The sequence below is a fragment of the Corvus hawaiiensis genome, chromosome 5, assembly GCF_020740725.1.
Source record: "Corvus hawaiiensis isolate bCorHaw1 chromosome 5, bCorHaw1.pri.cur, whole genome shotgun sequence".
NCBI classification, from domain to species: domain Eukaryota; kingdom Metazoa; phylum Chordata; class Aves; order Passeriformes; family Corvidae; genus Corvus; species Corvus hawaiiensis.
Window position 1 is genome coordinate 72,235,823 of NC_063217.1, and position 18,427 is coordinate 72,254,249.

At 39.8% G+C, this 18,427-nt stretch overlaps 1 protein-coding gene across 1 annotated transcript in view; it reads right to left on the reverse strand.

Annotated features, from left to right (window-relative positions):
• The window catches only part of LOC125326473 (bifunctional heparan sulfate N-deacetylase/N-sulfotransferase 3), a 111,380-nt gene extending 96,794 nt beyond the window's left edge, over positions 1 to 14,586 (reverse strand). The window contains exon 1 of the mRNA XM_048304767.1: positions 14,567 to 14,586. The gene's annotated coding sequence lies outside the window, so the exon portion shown is untranslated. The remainder of the gene's footprint in view (positions 1 to 14,566) is intronic.
• Positions 14,587 to 18,427: the final 3,841 nt, after the last annotated feature.

Genomic DNA, 18,427 nt, shown 5'->3' on the forward strand with positions numbered 1-18,427 from the left:
TACTGCCAATACAAAAAAAGGCTTTTACTTCTTTTTTTAGTTACAAAGCCAAGAAAAGTTTTAACCAAAAATAATTAGAGTTCCCTAAACCTTGGAAAGCAATGGATTTAGTTAATATGCAAAATTCTCTTTGGTGCTGTGCAAATAATTGGGTTATGGAGACGCATGAGAAGAATTTGTATCATGAATCAAGGTAAGAGAATTTCATCACAAAAGCACAGCTGTTCCAGGGGCTGAGTTCTGAAAACAAAGTTATATAAAAAAAGTCTCAAAAAAGCTCCCTGGCAATAGTTAATACTAAGGACAGCCACAACTTCTTGCTCTTGCATTGCTTCCCTGCATAAGCGATGACAGAACTAAGCTGTACCCAGACACAGATGGTTTTGTTCAGGTGATTCTGCTGACTAGATCTGGGAGACGTGTTTTGGAATTCCAGAAAAACACACTGTTGCATCTAAGAGTTTTACAAATAATACATGAGCACACATGAGCAGTGCACCAGCCTTCATTTGAAGTCTCATGTGGGGATAGCACCCACAGAAATGGCATGAATGATTCTCTTTCTGTTTGCTGAAACACAACACTCTCTGATAGTGACAGTGCCTGGGTACTCTGTGTCCATGAGGGGACACATGAGAGGCCAGTGAACAGACTCAGCCACCAGAGGCAGGTTAAAAGTCTGTTTATTTTTCTATCCACTGCTACCCAGAGCTATTATTACAGCTTCTCTCCTCTTTGGAAACTAATCTAAATAAAACATCACAACCTTGTAATGTGATTTCTTCTGCCTACTGTCTGGTTTAAGCAACACAAAGTCACAGGGATACCAGGTCCCCGAGGCCTTGCAGAGAGGGCTCACCAGCCTTTCTGCTTGGTAACATCTCTCTCAGCACTGTTTTTTTTCCTCATATGTCTAAAATTCACTCTTCCAAGACCTTATGCATGCTCTGGCCATAATCTGACTTCACCTCAGGATACATGAGTAGTGTCCCCTTTCCATTTCCCTGTGCCAAGACTTTGGAAGATAATTATGCAAGTGAGACAGAGCTGTGGCAGACTGTACCCCTGGGCTGCAGAAACAGGCCCTGAGGACACTGCAGGTCCCACCTGTATATGCAGTCACACCTTTTCTCACAAGTTACCTTCTCTAGCACATTTAATCCATGTTACTTGCATTAATTGGTTTTCTAAAATCAGTGAGCAAGTGCTCTTGTGGTACTTCTGTTGGCACACGGATGTCGTTAAGCACATTCCAGAGCCCTGCTGAAATGAAAGAGCCAGTTTTCCTATGGAACTTTAATTACATTGTTCTGTGATCAAACACGGGACTGCTGGAATTCACAAAGGACTTTTTCCATAAATAGATTTTTCTGCTAATTTCAGTTGTTTGTTCACCCAACTAATTACACCCAGTACAGCCAGTGCATTACCATCCTGCTGCTCGAGCACTGTGAATTGGCTAGCTACAGCAATAAATACAGCCTCAGAGTTTAGACTTGGCGTACTTGGCTATTTGCTGTTTTAGACCATGATGCTGAAAGCTCTCTCAGTGACTGGGTAATGTTACATGGAGATGCCTGTTACTCCAGATGTTCAGTATGTGCCAAGATCCAGGCAGATATATTCCCAGGCTCCTACACCCATTCTGTCACTACTTCCAGTATCATAAATGCATGGATGAACTACAGTGATCTACTTCAAATAATGCACTGCAGGCATGCATTAAATTCACAATGAGCTCTTCATTAGAGAGGGAATCCACAGGTACAACTGGCTCTGTTCTCCTCTAGAATTTGCAACCATACTTTTTCCAGCTATTTTCTCAATTGTACATTTTAGACAGATTTTTGTCTCTCACTTACTTCATTTTTGGTCTCTTTCTGCTTCCTGGCCAAGGCCTTGTACCCCAGATATCAGCCTGTTTGAAAAGCTGTGGCTCCAGGCGTGTTCCCCACTCTCTCTGCTGCATGGGACCCCTGCCCTGGAAGGGAGAGGACCTGAGCACGTACCCTTGGCTTACAATTGCTGACTTGGGACTGCAAAATGTCTTACACCTCTACACAAATATGTACATGTCACTAATTCTACTTGGTTAATAATTAATTGTCCCACTACTCAGACAGCAATGTTAGGTAATTCACTTCTGGAGGAACTAAGTTAATGTCTGAGAAACTGAATTAAAATCATAAAATTTCTGATAGTTCACTGTTTAGATATGTGTAGTTAAAAATACAAAAAAAAAGAGGAGGAATCTGCAGTTCTTACGGCTTTGAATTAATCTACTTGACCGATATGTACTATACTTTTATATCAACAAAGATAATTTAATTTTATAGGACAAAAACTAGAAAACAAGTTACATTGTACCTGTAATTGAGCTGATTTATAATTAAGATTGAAAACTTTGTTGCTGCATTCCTCATGCTTTGCTGTTGTAATGATAAAACCGTAAGAAGCATTTTTCCTTTGAAAGCACTTACATAAATATGCCATCCACTCAGAAGACCTGTTTTACTTGAGCATTCTGACATGCCTTTGCAATTTTAGTGATTAAAATAGGTCCTCTGTGCTTTTTATTGCTGATGCCATCAGAAAGTCAGAGCACGAGTAGAACAGGTCAATCCTCCTTATTATGATCCACAGAGTAATTTACTAAATTAAGTAAGCTCTTCCATCTCAAGTAATTTAATGCAATTAAACATACACCTCACATTTATTTTTGCAAAGGAAAAAAAAAAAGAAGGATCTAGAAAGCAGATATGTATTTGTTTGTAAACCAACAGGAATTTCCAAGAATTTGGAGGAAAAAGATGTCTTATGTCAGTCATTGAAATTAATTTTAAAATAAGGTCAATATATCAGCAGGAAGACAGCTGCTGGATATCAGTAAGTGCATCCTCCTCCTGTGAATGAGGGCTCTGAGAAAAGAGGCACGAGCAAAGATTTCTGGCTTTGCTTGGACTGCAGTAGAAAAAAAGCAGGCAAGCAAGGAATACTAGGAGCCCAGGGAGGCCAAAGACAGAATGGCCATCCAGGCTTGGGACTGCTAAATGACAGGGTCAATAATCAGCTGGGTAATTAGGGACCTAGCTGCGCAGATCCTTACTCAGGTTTTATCAGATGAATCTCTGCCTTAACACACATGTAACCTGGTCTCCCTTGAAGCTGAAAGGATTGAACTCAATTCTAAATCAGAAGTTAACCTCTTCCACTTAAAAACTGGTATAAATAGTAAGAAAATCACTTTTTTTGCCTTTGTTTACAAGTCTAGGGAGAGAGACTAGTGGTGGTCTGCTAGTGGTTAACACAAATATTCAGAGGCTACTAGCATGCTAATTATTTGCAGAGTTGATAAGAAAACAATTAGCATGTGCCATGGAAAAGTTCATAAGATATATAATTCAGTTCTCATTATCTCGGAAAGTTTTTGATTTGTGAAAAAGAAAACACTAACAAATGCTCGCTGGAAACCAGCGATTTTCACTAGAGCCTTGATTTTGCCGGTGCCATCAATTTTTCACACCCCTTCAACTAAAGCTAAACATCAGGAGATTCTGTTTCTGACTCGGGGAGAAGCTATCAATCAACAGATCACAGGCACATCACAGTGGAGCCAGTGTGTTCCTTCCGGTGGACACTGTGACAAAGTGAATTGGACAAGAACTTGTAATTATGCTCCAAAAGCCATGGTCTCCACTCCCTGCTCCCTCTGAGCTGTCTGAGGCAGCCTAAGTTATCTTAAACAAGGGACTGGCTGCATGTCTCAGCAACACAAGATAACGAGGTCTTGGTGAACCAAGTGTCACAAAAAAAGAGAAGCTGCAAGAGCAGCCGAGTGAACAAGCACATCCATCACACACACTTTCTTCCCCTACAGCTCGGCATAAATTCCAGGGCTGGAGGAGGCCCATGGGTTTGATACAGGGCCTGACATAAATAACACATCCCAACTATCCTTCCAAAAGGAAAGTAGGTGCAGTCATGCCACCAACAAAAATTAACTGTACCACTGGGACATCCTACCCTTAAGGGGAACAGAGCACCACAGATTTCTCAAACATCAGCCCCAAGAGATGAGCAACACTTCCTTTTGATGCCCTTGCATGTCAGCAACTGGGAACAGTGGTGAACATCCCAAATGAACCCTGGTACTGGCACAATTTACAAATAGTCCTCTCTCAGCACTGACACCACAAGTAAGACTCTTAGGCCAGATCCAGCACAACAATATCTCACAACAATATGAACAAAAAAAAAAAAAAGTCTTTCTAGTAATTCAATCAATCAGGGTTTCCATCACAGTCCTTTTTTTTTTTTTTCCTGTTTTAATACATCAGGATTGCTATAGGCTTTGCCTTAAGCTTTGACTGACATTTTGGCAGCCTTTCTCCACAAAATGAATCTACAGAGATCAACAAAACATTCTGATAAACCTTTTCCTTAGCAAACATAAAACAAAAGTGTGTGACTTATTGTGCTCACAGATATACTTTTTAAAAGCTTACTACGTCTCTTCTGGAGAAAGAAAAAGGAAAAAAATACAGAAAAAAAAAGAAAAAAGAAGGAATAGAGGAAAAAAAAAAAAAGAAAAAACCTAACAGCCTAGATACCACTTTTATTTTCAAAGATATTCTTTGTCAGTGAAGTAAAATAAACTATTTTTGCCCAAATGAATCTTTGTTGCTGGGGTTGTACATAATCTAGATGGTGTGGAGTTCACCAGAATCAGTTGAAAGAAACAGAAAGTGGAAAGCTCATGTCAGTGGTGAAGGAGAGCTCTACATTGCTCACTTCAACAAATGAACTAAGGATGATGAGAAGCATCAGTAATATTTGGCTTTATTCTAAAATTAAAGTCAGCAGCAGCATTTCTACTCAAGTGCTCAGCAATTGAGTGCCACGCTCTAACATGAGACACATGCTGTGGGAACCCAGAGGAAGCAGAGAGGGGTTGGGGGCTGCTGAAAAAACCACCAGATTATTTGAAAGAGTTAGGCATAATAAAATCTATGCTAGTAAGACCTCACCTGGGTTTTAAATTATTTTATTACACCTAAATTAAACACCCATTTCAGTCAGTAATCGACTAGCTATTTATTCAGCCTTCCCATGTTTCAAAGTCCTCAGCCTATTCAATGATCATCTCAATGCAGCAGTTTGATATCTTGGTGTTTAAATAAATTATATCAGTGAGGACACTTTGACTGCCCATTGCTTGTTACTGCCTCATTCCTATGCTCCAGAGGATGCATGGCTGAGAGCCAGCTGCAGGAAAAGGTAAGCTCCATGAAAAAGCTCACATAAAACCCCAGACTGTCATCACCTCGAAATCTCTGCTTCACAGAAAAGAAATAACAAGAAAAAGTATTTTCAGATGCAAGACTGGCAAAAAAATCCAGCTTCTCCATCCTTACCAAGTCTATTCCTACAGTCCTTATTTTAGACACTGTTAGCTTGTAACAGGCTTCCGAAAGAGTGCAAGGAAATCATCACACACAAGATTCTGTGTAGATAAAAGGAAATTCCTTCAAACTTTGACCCAGAGCTTAGAAATTTCTCTCTTCCCAGTGCAAGCTTGAAGCAACTTCAAATCAGATCTGCTCATTAGAGACCAGTTTCTTAAGAAAAGAACACAAGGAAACCAACTCAAAAAACCTGCCAGATGAAGTATTTCCTTGGCCTCTGGAAGAGTTTTTCCCAGAGAGGATGATTTTTTAGAAGACAGAGTTCAGAGATTTAGTCTGTGCCTTTCTAAAAGCAGCGTATCTATCAAAATCACAAAGTTAATTAAAGGAAAAATGGGTAATTGTTGTTATTCGTACAACAGTAATAGCAAGATAAATTCAATCTGTTGGCTTCACTGCATTAGAAATCTCACATATAATGTGTCCCACCACACCTTCCCAGGTTCACAGCATTGCAGAACACAGCACTAAATACCTTTCACTTATTTTTTTTTTTTTTTCTTTTTCCAGGAAAGTACCACACATTCCGAGTGATCAGCCATGGCAGCTACAATCCACAGCATGAAACAGCAACAGCATCTTTCATTACAGAGATGTCTATTAATAGCTGATAAAGAGGAATTATCTTTAACTTGTTCCTTTGAATTCATATATACATTGAGTGATTTGTGCTCTACAAATGGAGAGCCATTTTGGAAAAATGCAGATAATAACACGATGAACAGCAAGGTGCAAAAAAGCAGATTTTAAAAATTGTACATTAAAGTCATTAATTATAATGTTACAGGGGGTTTCTGCAAACAAGGGTAGCAAAACCTGATATTGTGTAAAGCAAAAAATAACCACAAAAGAAGGAACTTAAGTACTAGAATTGCAGTGTGCAGAAAAACATTCACTGACAGAGACACATATTTATGCACATTACGGACTCATTCTCAGTGCATCACTCTTGGAGAGTTTATTGCACAAGTGTGTTTAAGAGGAAGGAGAAATTAAGGATAAGCAGCTGGTACACAGAACAGGTGTTCCACATCTGAGCACATCAGAGGAAGTGTGGTGACAGACTTGGCACTTACTGAAAATGGGGGAGGCAAAGCACAGAAACTAAAGATGAAAATTAGCACTGAGCCCAAGGAGTTTAAGCCCAAGAACAAAAGTAAAAGGTTTGGAATTCAGAAGTGACTTGCTTGTCATACAAGGGCAGACTGGTTTTCTTTATTTTATGCCCCTGTATAAAAGGGAACCTGTCAGTCAGAACCAGTTGAAAAGTGCACAACCCACCTTTGCAAGTGCTCCCCACTAATTAACATAAAAATTCTTTGGTATCAGTAGTTTGAGATTCTTCTGGTATCAGAGGATCTTTTAATAATGGATTTCCAGTGTGCCCCGAGCATTTGTGATCTCTAAATCCTTTCTCTGTTTGATCCTCTCCGGAGAAGCCGGTATCCCCCATGTACTTTTATTTATCAAAGCAAGGGTGATTTGTCTAGAACGGATAATTACATAATAACATGGCCACAGGGTGTTCAGGTGTTTCTTTTAACTTAGGTAAAGGCTTCCTACCCCAGTGTTATGGGAACAGCCTGTGGCACTTGGCTCATGTCACAAGAATGTATGAAATGTCTCTACTTCACGAATGCTTTTGAGAACTCAGTCAAAGATAAAAGGTCAGATAGCTAAAGCATCTAAGTTCTTATTTTCATTTTCTCTGAAGTTTTAATTCAACAGCAAAAATGTGTCAAATAGGAGTAAAAGCTTTTTTTTCCCCCCCTATTTTTCCTGGCTTGACTTTTCAGTGCATCAACATTTCAGAAAAACAAAGTAAACAGAGAGAAGACAAAAAGAGGCTGCCTGCAGTTTCTTCAAAGTGTAGTCAGTATCCACAGCTCTTTGTGCCATGATTTTCCTTGGAGAATTTTGGCCAGGAGGCATTGAAAGGATTTTATGAACATCAGTCCATTTAAATGCAGCCCTAGGGAGATGGGGAAGCACTGTCCCCCCTCAACAGATGGAGATGACTGAAAAAGAGGCCAAATGGTTTGCCCAAAGATATCTAAGTTAGCAGGCTGAAAGTCTGGGGATGTTTAGAAAACAGGACATGAAATAAACACACCAAAGAGGGGGGAAAAAAAAAAAGAAAGAAGTCGTGAGAGGCTAATTTCCAGAAAAAAATTTTTTTAGCAGTTTAATGGTATCTCCAGGATAAACAGAGAAAACACATTAATGGAAAACTTCATCAAAATTGGATAAAATGCAAATAATCTAATATTTCTGATAAATTACGCTGTGACTGATTTTCTAAGAGGAATTTCAAATGAATGTGGAATATTCTTTCATGTTCTAAAGTGCTTTTCCATTATCTATGATAGAATTAATTCAAGATTTACTCACTACTAAAATATGAAGGAAGTCCTTAAAGCAAAAAAAAAAAAAAAAAAAAAAAAAGAGAAAGCCTGGGAGTTCTTCAGAAATAAGTTTATCTTTGTACCAGTATTACCATTACTTTTAAACTGACAATCTTAAGTGATTCCTACATTTGGCAGGCTGGAATTCCACTCAAACCAAATTGTAAGAGTTTTTGGTGTACTTTTTAATGTCCTTTTCATGCTTGAAAATACTGGGACAGCACTTTCCCTTTATCCTTTCTGGCTCTGGCTTACAGTGGTCCCTTTTGTTTCAGCCAGATGGAGATGCAGGCACTTGCTGTGACCCCAGTACACAGCAGAAGCACTTTGCCTTAAGAAGAAAGATTCAGCCCAGCCTGCAGTGAGGGAATCCTGTTCTCTCGCCCTTTACCTGTACAGGAACTTGCAAGACACTGTGGAAACTTGCACATCAAAATAAACACAATGTGACAGATTTCAAAATCAGCAGTTATTAAATAAAAAAAGGCAAAGAAATAGGAAATATTTGTTGTCTTACTCTGCATCTCCTAAGGGACCTTTATTCATTTTGTTTTTAAAAACAGCATCAGCATAGATTTGTAGAAAAAGATAGGGCTGTCTACCACCTACCGGCTTCCACTTCAAAATGAGTAAAATAAATCCTCCTCCCTAAAAGCAAAGCTTGGTGTGTTTGTGCTGGTAAGAGGTACTATCTTCATCAAAACAAAGAGAATGATTACATCTTACTATGAGGGCTTCTTCCAGTTCAACTAGGAAGGACTCAGCTTAAACTAGAATTTGTGAGTGAAAAGGAATAATTTACTCCAACTCAATATTTGTAAAAGCACATCTGGAGGAAGGAAGGGTCATTCCCATTGTGGGAGGAAGTTACATCCAGTTTCATGCTTGCTGTTCCATTTCAAATACTGGAGGGCTGCTATTTCTGCCAAAGCACACAGTGTTCCAAGCCAGCAACTGGTAGGAAAACACATGTTGGTAGATCAAGGCCAATGACTGTGCAACTTGGGAATATACTTTCACGAGTGGAAGAGCATCAGCTATGGCCTAGAAATAGATCTTAAAGCCCTAAACTCATCCATGTGATATAACAAAATATAACCAAAACCTTTTTTTTTGCATCTGCAGTTCATTAATTTTAGATTTTCATCATTCTGAATTTTGAAAAGAGAGCAGGAAGACCTCACGCTAAATTTAGTATTTCTATTGTCTCATGGCTTCTAGGAAAGTTCTCGGTTCTCCTTGCATTCCCTGGAACATCTGTCCTGAACATGTAAGCACTGGAGCAGTAAAAACTGCACAATAAATACCTATCAGTGTGGTGAAGTTGACAAGGACAATCTTCATCAAGAAGATTCAAACTGCAAAGAGGAACAAAACATTTCTGGAAGTTTCTGGCCCTTTCATATCAATCTACATTGTGAACCCTTAGCAGGGTTCCAGCTTAAGAAATGCATTGGCAGGTTTGGGGGTAAAGATGGTAGAACTAAAGATTAGACTTGATTGGCAGGAAAAGCTGATGTGCTCCTAAGTAATTGCTAAAGGTCTAGGATATTCCAGGCAGATAAAATTATGGAGTTGATACAACACTTCTTTCTAAATGACTGGCCAAGATTTAAGTGAATAGCAGTTTAACATCTCTCATTTCCATCAGACTGTGAAGGGAAAGAAAGAATATTTCAGCCTGCAATGTGAAAGCTGACACAGAGCTGTCAGACATTTCCTTTCAGCTAATCCTCCCTAGGAAATGCAATGTGTGAGCTCTGAATTCCCTGTGAGTTTATCGATCTCGCTTTTGCCATATAAACAAGTGATATCGGCCTTGAGGATCTGTCACCACAAAGTAAAATGGCAGTTTCTTGTATCCAGATGCAGGAGGATTGGTTTGTTTGCTTGAACTGAATGAACACAACATGCTGAAGGTGCCTCAGCAGATCCAGAATGCAACAGCTGCCGGGATGTGACTCTTCCCTCAGTCACTCACAAACTGAAGGCAACCTCATGAAAGAGCTGTTCATGAATGCCAGTTTTTGTATAATGAGTGCAGGTCACTCAGTGATGGAGTAGCCCATGACATTTGTTTTAACTACAGTTGACAACATGGTGTTCAATTAACTAGAGGTAATCCAGCACAATGTACTTGGACATGCAGATGTGAAAGAAGCAGCTTCCTGAATATTTAAATGGACAATGTCAAGGCAGTCACAAATACTGTATCAGATTAGCATGACTAACACAGTTTGCTATCTGGAATTATGGAAAAAAGCCCTCATTGCTGAGCATACTACTTTGTGTAGCCTGTTAGTACTTATTTAGCATCTCCTGTCTGCCCTCATTCTTGGCCAGGCTGCTCATTTATCAGGAGCTCTGTGCAGCCAAGAAACTCAGTAAGGCAGCCCAGCACGGGCTGCCCATACATCATGGAACCCATTAGCCATGCACATTTCTTTCCCTGGCTTCCAAATGGGCTGCACCAATTTGTTACACAGCTCACCCGTGGGAGTGAAAGGTATATAGAGCAGTCTAGTGCCAAATATATGTAGCTCAATTACAACAAGTAGGACAATACAATTACACAAATATGAGGGATAATTAATTGCTTGGAGAATAAGCCTTCGGACATGAGCTGCTCTCCCAGTACCAGAGCAGAGCATACGCAGATGGACAATAAAACGCAGATGTAAGCATCATAGGTTTAATTCCACATTTCCATTTAGGATGGGATGCATTTCTTTGGGGGAACTGAGTCTAAAACCCTCTGAATTCTACTTCACACTGAAAACAGAGCAACAAAACCACTTGTCAGCATTGTCTTGCTAACTCAAAGTTGCTTTGAAGAACAGTCTATGACATAACTGCTGAACAGCCTCTCTCTCGGACACGAAAACACGGAACAGTTTGCTATTTCTATTATTTCCTCAGTTCCCAAATCTGCTGCAGAACATTTTAATAGGAACCAAGAAAACTGTTCTTTAGAAACTGTTTTATTTACACCCTTACAAAAAAAAAATAGGCCCTTTCTAATCATCTTTCTGAACTATATTCTACAAGGCGTTTTTCACAATATTTGATTTCATTAGCTACTTTTCCTGGGCAAAAGATGTATCCTTTGACTTCCTGAACATTTTCTGGTTGTTTGTTTTCATTATGTTGCAATTTCTGTTTGTGAAGTTTGTTTCAAGGCAGCGCAGTTCAATCTGGGAAGCACACTGTGCTCACAGGGGTGACATTCCTTTTGAGGGCTTCATATCCAGCTACTTCTCATTCCTGCAAATGCCTTTTGCCCTGTGCTGCTTAAGCTGTTTCCTGGTTTCATTCCTGTTGCCTTTTTCAAATATGCTCTTTCGTTATGCAGGAGAGACAGGCAGACCAGAACTTCCACACCAAGGCTCTGCTCAGGGAGGGTCCCAAGAGATGGGACTGAGTTGCCTCCTCACAGAAGACCCTCACGCTGCCCTACCAATAGTCCCACATAGCACTGCCCATCCCTAGCTCCTCTCTCAGCCCACCTGCCTGCCAAGGAGCCACTCCTGGCTCATGCTAAACTAACAAATACTGAGGGTCACTAACAAAGCTTCATCCATCAATGTTCTTCATGCAGGTGCCATGCATACAGATCCTACACAGTATTCCTAGAGACACCAGCTCCAAACTAGCAAATAAACATTCTTCCAGCTTTCAATTGGACATCATTTATAACATTAAAAATTGCAAGTTACAGTAAAACAGAACTAAAATTACTTTTCCCCTGTTAAAAGCTACATCTTAACAGATGGATTACAAAACATAGACACCAGAATTTATTCTATTTCTAATGCAAACTGCTAAGAGGCATAGGAGATACTTCTTGTATTCCTTACAAGGAAGAAGAGGAAGGAATTCAGGTAATTTATAAAAGATACCCACATTTTCAGAAGATTGAGCCTACATAGTAAGAAAAATGTGGTGTGCTATGACGGACCAGGCACATCCTGTGATGAATGAAAGGTGCTGCTCTGTTTTTCACACACTGGGAATGCAGAGAAGGGTTCAGCATCTCTGCCAATCCCTTGTGTGATCTGAGTCTTACCACTTCACCTGCCCTGCAGGGTGGGAAACTTCTGACAGGAAATATGTATTATTGAAGAAAGTTTTTTCTCTAGGGCACAAACTTCTCTACTAAACAGATAATGGCACAGGGTGGTATATCCAAAGAATGTAATTCTGTTTGAGTGAAAATGAAAATGTTATTTGATATAGACTAGAAAGACAAGAAAGCAAAGAGATTTTACTGCCTTAGGCTCAATGCCGTGCTTGGCAATGTTTTTTCTCTTGGCAGCAGTGAAGGCCAAGGTGAGGGGTCTGAGTATTACCCAAGCTTGCATGAAGGGCTACCTGCATTACCTAATGGTGCGTGCTGGGCACTTAACGAGCCATTCCTCAGCTCTGGCTGCTGTAAGAGGAAAAAGAAGTTCCTTTGAGAAGTGCATTTGCCATGAGGGGATGAGTGGGTTTGATGCTTACTAGTGTAAAAACATAACACTGGATGTAAATCCATCCATCCATATGCACTCTAGAATGTATTATTTCCCTTTTACTGAGCACAGTATTAATAAGACAGAGCATTATGTTCATGTATTAAACATTTCTTATAATGTATGCTGTCTTTGAAACTACACAAAGGTGATTTGTGACATAATTAATGAACTTTGCCTTAGGTGCGCTAAAAAATGTATAAGTTGTGTAAAGTACTATCCATTTCATCATTAGGGCAACTAAGTTGCATTTAGTGTAAAATAAACCCAGAATATCTCTGTAAAACAGAATTATAATTCTCAGGTCAGTGATCCTTATATTATAGACTTTGCTTTAGCTGATTGATCCCTTTGATAACACTTCTTACTGCCTGGTCCACAAGCAGAGACCAGAATGGGTCCTGAGAATAACAGGTTTGTTAGCCACCACCAGCCAATGCAAAGTAGTGCCCAAAGGGAAAGAAATCATCCAGGCTCAAACACCCCCCAGAATTCAGCCTGTTGTTTCCTGGAAAAATCAAAAGCTCAGCTCATTACAGTTCATGTCCACACACACACACACACTTTGAAATCCTGCTTGTTTCAAGTTCTGCATTGTTGTGTTTCTTCTGAAATTTAATAAATATGACCTGCTATAGTACTCAGCACCCTAAAGACACAAAGATTTGTCCTCAGTGTGAAGCACCATTAAGCCCTTAAAAATGCAATGATTTACTCTTTATATTATCGCAGTTAAAAAATGCGATACTGCATTGAGTCAAAAACAAAGCAGAAGGAAGCCCTTTTTTGGCTTCAAATTTTATTCCACAGCTTGAATTTGATGCCTCAGTAGGACATCAAAACACCCCATCTAACTGAATACAGGATTTCTTGGAAAATTTTCCCATATGGTTGAAGAAACCAGGGGAACACAAAACTGCATTTAACAGCTTAAATATACAATTTGGGTGGGTTTCTGTCAATTTTAATCCTCAGAAGTACTTCAGTAAAGCAGGAACATACATTTTGGTATATTGTTACCAAATAATGGTTGCTAATTGTTTGCTGTATCTACAAACACATATTTGCATCATATTTACTAATTTAAATTATTAAGATAACAACCCTTTTTTCTTATAAGGCAGAAATGAGGACTCACTCCCAGCTTTTCTCTACCTACTTATTGAAGCAGAAGATTAACAAAATCTCATTCGTATGCCAATTAGCATATATTTAGCAGAGGCAATTTTACACAGCTCACAGCTTGTGTCCAAAGATCAATCTTCACTTGTTTTGGATAGAATGCCAACCAGCCTTAGTAATTTAAGTTGTCCTAATACTACACAGTGTTTCCATTTTATTGGGCTCACAGAGCCTTGCTGATGATCTTGGTTGCTGTATTAGTCTTTCAACAAAACCCCCCACATCTTTCTCTGGACTCTGCAGGAGCAGTTTCAGGTAGTATTTGTTATCATGGATAAAGCTGTCATGTTTTGAGAGTATTACCACCTTCTACAACAGCTCCCACAGGACTGAGCTTATGCAGAATTCACAATGACAAATAAAAACCCAAACAAACAAACAAACAAACAATTGTCTAGCCTAAGTTGTACATTTTACTTCACCAAGGGCAAAATTCAGCAAAGCACAGCTCCAGCCCCTCAAAGAGGGGCTGACACATTCCTATTTGCATGAAAGATTATGCAAAGAAACAAAAGCCAGTTGACATCTCAGCCACATCAAATGTTTTAACATCAAATGTTAAACAGCACAACCAGGTCTTCCTCCACTTTGATTCACTAAAGCTTTCATCTATTCTTATTTTCCAGTCTGCCTTACTCCATCTGAAAGCTGTGCATTCCCCAGAAACCCTGTTCTTCCAATAAACAGTCTGAAGTGCCCATTATCCTGGCAGGATTCCACCTTTTGAGGATGAACACACCAGGCTGTGTTTATCAGGGTCAGGGGAAAGGGCACATGTAAGGGAGTCAGGAGAACTGGCTCTGTACTTAGCTCTCTAATTACAATCAATTTTTGAGACACTTTTCCCCTGGCAGGCAGGCAATGACTTCGGTGAGGAATTCTTGAAAGAGGAGATTGCCTCTGCAGTTATTCCATACGTGTGTGTGCGTGTGTGCGCGTGCAGAAATCCAACCTTCACTTACATACCAATCCCATTTTGCATCACTGGCTCTGCCTCTCTTACCTTCTCTCAGCTGGCACGTTGGCAATCTTCCTTTTGGCAGAAAGATGCTGATAAAAAGAAAATAAAAAGAAGTATTACATTCTTATTTCTTTGTCTTCCCACAGCTCTGTAGATAAATCAGATGTTAAGCATTATTTTTATAAAGTCTACAATTTCCAAGCTTCAGGCATGTAGTGAAGATCAAGTCCTGCTACTGTCAACATCCTTTGCCTAATAAAGCATCTCAGGACAGCTCAAGCTCCATTTAAACTGCTTTTATAGCTCCCCAAATATAATTTTACTAACCTGCTTTTTAAATTATAATTGCCCACTGGCCTGCCTGCTGGTGGGGAAAACCTTCAATCCATTATTCAGCACAGACTCATGCAATCATTACTATTAACAAGGGAGAAGTTAGCTAATGACTGGCAGCTTAAAGAATAATGAAACTGTTAATATTTGAGGCCATCCTCCCTGGTTCTGTCTATCACAAGTGCTAGAATCATTTAAATTAAATACTTTATGTGACTAAAACACATTTCAGATGATATAATGAGCTACAGCTATTGCTGTTGAATGCATCTATCATTTCTAAAGTCAGGCTTAAGTCCACCTGCTCACTGAGGGCTCAGTTTTGCCCTAAATTACACATGGGTAATTCCACCACAGTGAATCATATGATAGGAGGTACATTAGGGGAATATTTCATCCTTCAAAAGTATTTTCCTAAAGGTTTTTGAAAAATTAATTCAAATTCAATAATTTTTACGATTTTTAAAAGAGACTCAATTAGCAAAAGCACTATTGTAGAGAGAAGTGCTGCTGGTTTGATGAGACAGTTACACAGTCCTGTGCAAGAGAGTTTTATGAAAGACTTTTTTGCGAATGCAAAAGATTTAGTTCAAATGAGATTTAGTATCAAAATGGATATACCAGAAACAAAGTATTAAAACTCTCTTTTTTACCCAAAGGGAAAATACCTCTGCAATCAGAGGATTTCACGTTAATGGTCTTTAGTTATTTCTGCAGAGGTGGAGGAAGTTTTGAGCCTTGCAGTGTATGGGGTGTGGGGAGTCAATGTCCCACAGGCATTCCTGGTGACCCCATTCCACGGTTCCCCTGGATTTTAAGACACAGGATATAACGCTCCCATTTGTTCCTGCCAGTGCTGTTTTTCCAGGGCAGGCTTAGGAGCAGAACCAGGCTTCCCCTCCTCCATGCAGAGCTGATCAGAATACCAATTGAGAAAACATATTTCAAATTAAACAATGTCATTAAGTATTCACAAGATGCCCAATTACCACTGTACCCAAGTGTGCTTGCTGTCAATGTATATTAGCTACAAAATTGATAGAAGGCTAGAGCCGACCCAGAAATTGTCACAACTTGTGATCTTTGTCAATTCAGCTGAGTGACAGGCTGAGTCATGTAAATAACTGCACCTCCTGCCATTAAAAAGATCACTTCAGGTCACTCAAAGCAAAACTTTTTTGTTTTCTCACAGAAAAAAAATCCTTGAAGTTTTCTCTGGCCAACCAAAGCTTTGTTTAGTCAGTGGGGTTTTTTCCCCAAATTTACAAATGTGAAATATTTCTAAAACAATTTTTGAAATATATTTTCAGATTTTTTTCCAGTCTGATTAAAAATCACAATGTTTTGGGTTTTTTTCACATAACTATTTATTTTGGTGAACGCTTTTCAAACAAGCAAAGAATTGCCTCACTTTTCCTTCTAGTTGTCCTCTCAAAGAATATTTTATTTGGCGTTACTCAACTTATTCATTAACTTAAATAATTGAACTAATTTACAGAATAACACACGTAACACAAGCAGTAGTGTTAATAACCACCAGTGAGAAGGCTGGTCCAGGACCAGCCATTGGCATGAAACCTTCCCAGAATGTTCTGAAGTAACCATGGTTGTGAATTCACTTGCACCGACTGTGATTGTGGATCTTTATGACTTTTTAAGGAAGTGCTCCAGAGCCTTCTGGGTGCATCAGGGGGAGATGAACAGGCAACCTCCTCTGCACGGACTGCCTGCTCCTTCCCAGCCCCTTCCATGGACGTCCTGAGCCAACAAATATAACAGCTTTATTGCTCGTGGTGCTCTGCAGTCTCAGGAGCTGGAACTGTTTCCCCTGGAAAGCTGAGCTCCTGCTCCCCCCTTCCATCGTCAGACTGGCAGCTGTTCTGTGACACCCACAGTAATCTTTGATCAAAGACAGCGTGTGCTCATCTGCCATTTATCACCTGCTAAATCCTCACTCCCATTTGGCTGCCAGCTGGTGTTTCATGGAATTGTACCTGGATATGTTTATGGATCGCACCTTCATCAGCGTTCCCAGAGCTCCCACATATGTTAGTGGTGGCAGAGGGAGGGGAAGATTTTTTCCTTGGCTTCCAGGACAAAGTTAATGCCTGACCCAGAAAGGACTGAATCCTGGAAGCCTGTGAAGTACTTGGTGGCTGGTTTTAGCTGTTTCTGCAGAGGAAGTCTCCCTCAAACAGGTGAAAGTGTTCCTCTAGCTGGCTCAATGGGCTGGATTGTGTCAGAGGTGTTTGGATTAATCCCATGTAATTTGGGTGGTTTATTAATCTGGCAGTATTTTGAATGGCTCTCCAGCTCTCTCCTGCTCTCCTGGTGTACCTCAGCTTCTTCGCTTTGAATTATAAGACACCCTGTAGATCAACATCCATAATGTATGAGCTCAGGCTTGACGTGGTGACAGTGTTGCACAGCCCTACAGCGGACAGGATGCTAAGAAGAGGTTTTCTTCTCCCTTCCCAGAGGGTGCTTTCCCAGCTCAGTGTGGAGCCCAGTGCTGCCAGGCTGGTTTATGTGTGCTGACACCGAGCACAGCCAGCTACCTAGAAGAAAATGAAATCTCACACTGAGAAAGGACCTACTATCAGTTAAGCTTGCAATGAGCTGTAACTGAGCCAAGTACCATCAGCAAGAGCCAGTTTTGGGGCTTTATTGTTGTTCAATACAAGAGATTCCCTTTCTAAGCTGTGTCTGCCTCTGAAGAAGATACTGGGGTTACCCAATGTACCTTGTAACTTCCAGTTTTCTCATAGTCACAAAGTTCAGACCAAAGACACCCAATCGCTTGGGGAGGGAGGAATAAAAACAGTAACCTGGCAAAACAAGAAACTGGTGCTGAATAAGTGCAGTCTGAACAACTCAAGAAAACTCCAGAGCAAATTAGGTCTTGCTGGCAGAATACATCAACCTCGCTTCACAGCAGCGTCCCTCATTCCAGGATATTCCCTTATTCCTCATTCCTAGACTCAAACTTCTCAATGACATGAATGAAAATTTTTTGACTGATTGAAACATCAGACTCTTTAATTCCTGAACATGTGAAGATGTACCAAGATTTCTTCCTTAATATAGGATTGTACAGGACAAACTTCAAATATTTCTCCATCTCATTCAGAATGGTTTTGAATTAAAAAAATCCCAACCTTCTGCTTTGAATTTGATGACAAACAGAAAATAAATGAGAGACTCCCCCTTTCTGGGACAGTGCCCCAGCTGCACTGAGACAGAAGTTTTGTTAAAACCAGTGTATCAGCAAATTGAGTTGGTAGCAAAACTCCTCAAATCAAATTCAATTTAAAGCCTTCCAACCAAAGTCATAATTTTTGGTTCAGTCTCAATTTCCTTTTCCATATTTTTCAAAGTAAAAAGGGAGAAATGAAGACTTCATAAAATTTACAGAATTACATACAAGTGACACAAACCAGCATGTGCAGCTGAAATTTAACAAAACCATTTATTTCATTTAAAAACCCTTCCTAGATGATGCTATGCCTTTTCTTTTTCTTTTGACATTTCCAAAATGTTCAAATAGAAATCCTAGCATTTGCTCTATGA